This window comes from Ascaphus truei, chromosome 3, assembly GCF_040206685.1.
Source record: "Ascaphus truei isolate aAscTru1 chromosome 3, aAscTru1.hap1, whole genome shotgun sequence".
In the NCBI taxonomy this organism is placed as follows: domain Eukaryota; kingdom Metazoa; phylum Chordata; class Amphibia; order Anura; family Ascaphidae; genus Ascaphus; species Ascaphus truei.
In genome coordinates this window covers 169251519-169258366 of record NC_134485.1, presented here as the reverse complement: position 1 = coordinate 169258366, position 6848 = coordinate 169251519, and positions in this window count along the sequence as shown.

The window sequence follows — 6848 nt, the reverse complement described above, 5'->3', positions numbered from 1 at the left end:
TTCAGGTAAGAGAACCAAAACATTTTTAAATCTCTCTGTGATGTCATTGAAAGTTTGGTTAAGTACCTGAACACGGGCAATATTCATTTAATGAAAAACATAAAAATTAATTTGAATAAAGGCACAGCAGTCCGACTATATATTTTTAAAGCTGGAAAAGGAACATGAGATCTCGGTGCTGCACCATTACCAGCATTGAAAAGGTAATGTTTCATTACCATTTACTATTGTGAAGTTCTTTTGTTGATGGTATTAGCAATGCCACCATTTTATATTCAACATTTGCATTGAGGCGATAGATGTGTTTCTGGAAATGGGGCTTGCAGGTACATAAACATGGCCACTGCCATTGACACACAGTGTCAACAGAGGTTGTTATGGCAAGTAGGGATGTCTTAGTGCATGATCACCCAAGGCTTACCAGAAAGAAAACCGGTAGATCTGCCACTAATTCTTGGCATGTTTGTAAGAATGTGACCCAAATTAAAAAAAAAACGCATTTAAGACCGGAAAGGAATGAGATGTAAGGCTACTCTAAAGCAACTTTCAAGATGCAATCCTGTCAATTAGGATTCTCTTCTCTCCCCCCCCCCTTAATTTGATGAGGCCACATAGAGTAGTAAATAAATAAAATAAAAAACCGCTGAACAATAATTTACATCAAGACAAAACTGGTCCAGACAGACAAGCAAGATGATGCCGATGGGTAAAAAGAGCCATTGATCCGATCGCGTGGGTAGCGTGCTCCAGCCAAAACTAAAGTAGAATTTATTGCACGTAAAGTTCAAGGGAACCAGTCCCAAAATCAGGGCTCAATCACACCATAGCCTGAGTGTGTTGATGTTCATAAAAAGAAATCACCCATATAGGGAGTGAGCTATAATCAAAGCTATGTGAGACTTGATATACACCTGTATGTCTTGAACTCCTGTCAGTAAAGTAGTGCAAAAATGTCTCTGAGATGGTGACAGACCTATATATATACCATAATGGTCATGACTACCCTCTCAATAAACAATCAGCATATATAACATGACATTTGGAGTAAACAGGTAAGTACTCACTAGCAGCTCATCCCAGGGTAGTGCGTGCATCACGCCAGCAAAGTAGGTGAAGTAGATGTCCCATGAGGTCCAAAAACGGAGCACAGCAATATCAGAGAATGGGACCACAGACCAGCAAAAACGTTAAAAATATGTTTATTAAATAAGTGAGGGGTACAGGGTAACTCTGACGCTTTTTCGGAAAACGTGTCAGAGTTACCCTGTACCCCTCACTTGTTATTTAATAAACATATTTTTAACGTTTTTGCTGGTCTGTGGCCCCATTCTCTGATATTGCTGTGCTCCGTTTTTGGACCTCATGGGACATCTACTTCACCTAAAGTAGAATTTAGAGATGTAGGAAGGTGGTGCACTGCTGACCTGTTGGTGAAAAAATTAAAGCCTCAAGCGCAATCAATGAAAAATTGATTTAATAAGCAAGATAGGAGAAACACATAACGTGAGCAAAAACCTCTGACACGTTTCGTTCAAGCAAGGAACTTTGTCCAAGATTACTTGGGCACTCTACCAGACAATCTTATATAGCATCTACCTGCCTTCTGAGGTAATCACATAATTATAGGTGTATCCTATAGTGCACAGCTGTTGAATACTGAGCGGAACTACAACTCTAGTTAAGAAGGTGGAAAGGGGAGTGCGCTATATCTCTCTATCACTATATCTCTGAGAGAGAGAGATATATATGTCTCTATATTACCTGGGAACTGAAAAAACATGTAAACAACAATCGCACATCAAAACAGTATATGCAATACAAATGAAAAAAAAAAAAAATATATATATATATATATATATATATATATATAGTGGTTGACAAATCACCAAAAAATCTACTCGCCACCTAGTACCAAACGTGTGCTGCTTGGGCCAATATTTACTCGCACGGGGGTTAAATCCACTGCCCGGGATGAGCAAATGTATAGGTTTGTCGAACACTGTGTGTGTGTGTATATATATATATATATATATATATATATATATATATATATATTCCTGATCACCCTGGCAGTGGGCACCTTTGGGTTAATCCCTTCTCACTCTAGGTAGGACAGGGAATAGACTTTTGCAGGTAGGCCATATAAGGCCCCTCCCTCTACCTGCACTTTAGTCTTTTTCCTGTCCTCACAGCTAGGAGTAGGATTTTTTATTTTCTAAAGGACTCACCTACTGCACCTTGTGCAGCTATCCAGGGACCTCAACCTCTCTGCACTGAAGCTCCGGTCGATGCGCCCATGCGGGTGGCAAGACGGAGACCCCCAGGAGTCGGGGGGGAACCCCCAGGAGCCCGATACATACGCGGGGGGAGAGCAGCCGCGAGCCGTGTAGGCGCATACTGACGGCACTGGCATTTGGAAAACGCCTCGGTAAGGAAACCCCAGGAACCCGGCACAAAGGGGGGGGGGGAAAGCAGCTGCGAGCCGTGTGAAGGCTCAGACACCGCACTAGCGTCTGGAAAGCTGCGGTAGAAGAAACCTCCAGGAGCCCGGTACAGCGCGGGGGGGGGGGGGGGGAGCAGCTGCGAGCCGTGAAAAAGGCTCAGATTGACCGCACTAGCGTCTGGAACGCTGCGGTAGAGGGAACAGTGCACGCGACCGCACGGCCAAATCTATGGCCTTAGCTGTGTCAGTGAGAAGGGCGTTATGGCTCAGACAATGGATGGCGGACGCAGCGTCAAAGAATAGCTTATGCGGATTACCGTTTGAGGGAGAATTCCTGTTTGGCAACAAGCTGGATGCTATAATAACAAAAGCATCAGGAGGTAAGAGTAGTTTTTTGCCCCAGGAAAACAGGAACAGAAGATTCGGTTTCCAGCAGTCTAATAGAAATCAGTACAAGGAGGCAAAAAACATAGACCTGGAAGATCGTTTTCAAGGCACACAGCATGGAGAGGCGGTCAGAATTGGCTTTTTCAAGGCGCCAGAGGAAGAGGATCATTTGCCAAGAACAAATTCGCATGAAGGTCAAAGGGCCCAGCAGTTGCCAGTGGGAGGAAGACTGACGCAGTTTTCTGCAACATGGGCCCAAACAATACAGGCCATTCGTTAGGGGTACAGCATAGAGTTCAAAGAAATGCCAAAAATAAATATATGCCTAACAACAAGTGTACAGTCCAAGGCAAAAAGAAGGCAAATGAATTCAGTTTTTAAAAAAGTTACTACAAGCAGAAGTAATAACGAAGTATCTCAGGAAGACAGAGGAGGTGGAATTTATTCCAGAATATTCCTAGTACAAACGTTTTCAGGAGATTACAGAGCAATCCTAGACCTAAGAAAGGTAAATTCATTCTTGAAAATAAGGAAATTCAAGATGTACAACCAGGAGACTGGATGGTATCGATAGACTTAAGGGACGCTTATCTACACGTGCCCGTATCAAGGAGACACCACAGAGTCCTAAGGTTCACAGTGAACCAACATCATTATCAGTACACAGCACTGTCATTCGGTCTGGCGACCTCTCCAAGGACATTTACAAAGTTCTAGCCCCATTAGTGGCAGAAATGAGAAAAAGAGGGGTAGAAATATACCAATACCTGGACGACATCTTGGTAAAGTCAAAAAGTCAGGAAAAACTAGAACAACACGGTTGGTTAATAAACAGAGACAAGAGTCACCTAGTACCCACTCAACTGTTAAAGTTTTTGGGGGTGGAATTCGACACGGCAAAAGGAGAGGTGAGGTTGCCAGACACAAGGAGGCAGGACATAGCACTGCAAGCGAGAAAGCTCAGGAAAGCAACCAGAACTTCAGCAGAAGAATGCATGAAGCTTCTAGAGAAATTCGCTTAAACACTAAGCGTCATAAAATGGGCAGCGCTCCATATGAGGCCGTTACAAAACAATTTTTTACAACAATGGAACGGGAACCACAAGGATACAAGACAAAGAATCCTGTTACACCCACGCACAAAAGAGGAGTTAAAGTGGTGGGAAGATACCCGAAATTTTGGGGAAAGGACGGACACTACACCCAGTACAGTGGGAAAGAATCACAACAGATGCGAGCAACGCAGGTTGGAGTGCCCAAATGGGAGAAACACTGGTACAAGGAACCTGGACAAACCAGGAACAACATCTTCCATCAAATCTGCTGGAACTAAAAGCAGTACAAAGGGCCCTGGAAGCTTTCCAAGACCAAATAAAAGATGGCATTATAAAGATAAAGTCAGACAACCGGTCGGTTGTAAAGTATATAGCCAAACAAGGGGGAACCAGGAGCAGAAATCCTCTCTTGGGCAGAGGGCCACTTATCAGAGATCACAGCTGTACACATCCCAGGTCTGGAAAATGTCACAGCAGACTTTCTAAGTCGCAACATTATACACCCAGGAGAATGGGCACTAGACCCACAGGTGTTTCAAGAGCTGTTAGAGCGATGGGGTCAGCCAGACATAGATCTCATGGCGACACACCAGAACCGCAAGGAAGAACTACTGTGCAAAGCTGGTTCATCCAAGCGAAAAAAAAAAAAACACAGATGCTCTCTGCTTCAAATGGGATTTCAAGTTGGCATACCTGTTTCCCCCAATTCCCCTAATTTCGAAAACAATCTGGAAAATCATGGAAGACCAAGTGGAAGTGATATTGATAGCACCATTCTGGCCAAGAAGGCCTTGGTTCACACACTTGGTAAATATGCCAGTGGATATACCATGGCACATACCAGATCGCAAAGGACTTATGCGACAGGGGCCAATATGCCATCCGAACGCCAAACAATGGGCTTTGACGGCATGGCGATTGAGTGGGAAACATTGAGGTTGAAAGGTTGTTCAGACAAAACAATTCATACCCTATTACACGCAAGAAAAGGATCCACATCAAAAGTGTACCATAGAATCTGGCTTTGTTTCCGGAATTGGTGCTCAAAAGAGAGACAAAATTTCCTCTCACCAAGAATTGTGTCAATAGTGGAGTTCTTGCAAAAGGGATTTGAGAAAGGTCTCAGCCTTAGCTCTCTGAAAGTACAGGTGTCTGCACTATCAGCCTTATTGGAGAGAAATCTGGCAATGGAAAGATTAATCATCCGGTTCTTGCAAGCAGTTAAAAGACTAAGACCTCAAATTAAAAACAGAGTACCGACATGGGACCTGTCTCTAGTATTGGATGTATTAACGGCACCTCCTTCGAACCTATACAAGAGATAAGTTTGAGATGGTTATCATGGAAAATTGCGTTTTTGATCGCAATCGCCTCAGCAAGGAGAGTGGGAGAACTACAGGCACTATCAGCTAAGGAACCATTCCTAGTCATACATCAAGACAAGGCAGTTCTCAGACCAGTGCATCAAGTCCTGCCAAAGGTCGTATCACAGTTCCATACGAATCAGGAAATCGTGATCCCGTCATTCTGTCCAGATCCAAAGAACAAGAAAGAAGAAAGACTACACAAACTAGATGTGGTGAGATGCCTAAAAGTGTACATGGAAACGATGCGAGATGTCAGAAAGTCCGACAGACTATTCATCATACCAGAGGGACCAAAGAAAGGTCAAGCAGCATCAAAGACAACAATTTCCCAGTGGATAGTGTCTTGTATTGAAAAAGCTTATGAAAGCAAAGGAAAAGATAAACCTTTGAACATTAAAGCTCATTCTACAAGGGCCATGTCTACATCATGGGCATTTAAAGCCCAATCTATACCAGGACAGATATGCAAAGCAGCAGTCTGGTCCTCATTCAATAAATTTTTGAAATACTACAGACTACACATACAATCATCAGCTGACGCAAGCTTTGGGCGTAGAGTTTTACAATCTGTAGTGAAATAAAGTGTAAAGTGTATTAATAAAGATCAAACTGATAAAGGCATTAACTGGTGGTGTTTATTTCTGATGTATCCCTCCCTAAAATTGTCACTGCTTGGGTATGTCCCAAAGGTGCCCACTGCCAGGGTGATCAGGAAAGGAGAAAATTTAAAACAACTTACCGTAATTTTCTTTTCCTGGAATCATGGCAGTGGGCACATAGGCATTAGACATTCATATGGAGGGTAACTATGTGCCCACTGCCATGGTTCCAGGAAAAGAAAATTACGGTAAGTTGTTTTAAATTTTCTCCTTTCATGTCCAACATCATCACTAAATAGGGACATAGATGAACATCACATTAATGATAGAACCAAAAGACTCTGTAATGTGTACACAAATAGGCAGCAAATACTAGTATAAACTCAATCACATACAAAATATAAATAAACAATGAGAAAAATATTCTAGGAAAATTAGACCATGAAATAACTAATGATAACCCAATGGAATACATAGAAACGGAAGAATGTGACTAAACTATATCTAATATAACAATGAATAAATATAATATAACAAAATAATATTAATATGAATGTGGAGATCTATTAATAAAATGTTAAATCCAATATATGAATATCATAAGGGTATCGCAAAAAATATATATGTAAATATAACATGCATATATAGATATATGCACAAGTCTATAGTCATGGGTGCATTTGTAGACACACAACCATTTACACGTACATACCCATACATATATACTGTTTTGTATCATATAATCTAAACAGAAATAAGAGAAATTGTAATGAATATATGTGAACAGTCATAGATTAATAACAACCAGAACATCCATTAATAAGAAAGAAGATGGAGAAATAAACAGGACTAAACTATAAAGAGCCAATCAGCTCAGATCAGTTATAGATAAAATTCACTCATAGAAATGAACCATGTATGAAAAAATAAATGTTTCATTTCCCAGTCGATAATAATACCTTAGGGATTAAGTGTATTTAACGTGTGACTCCAGTAC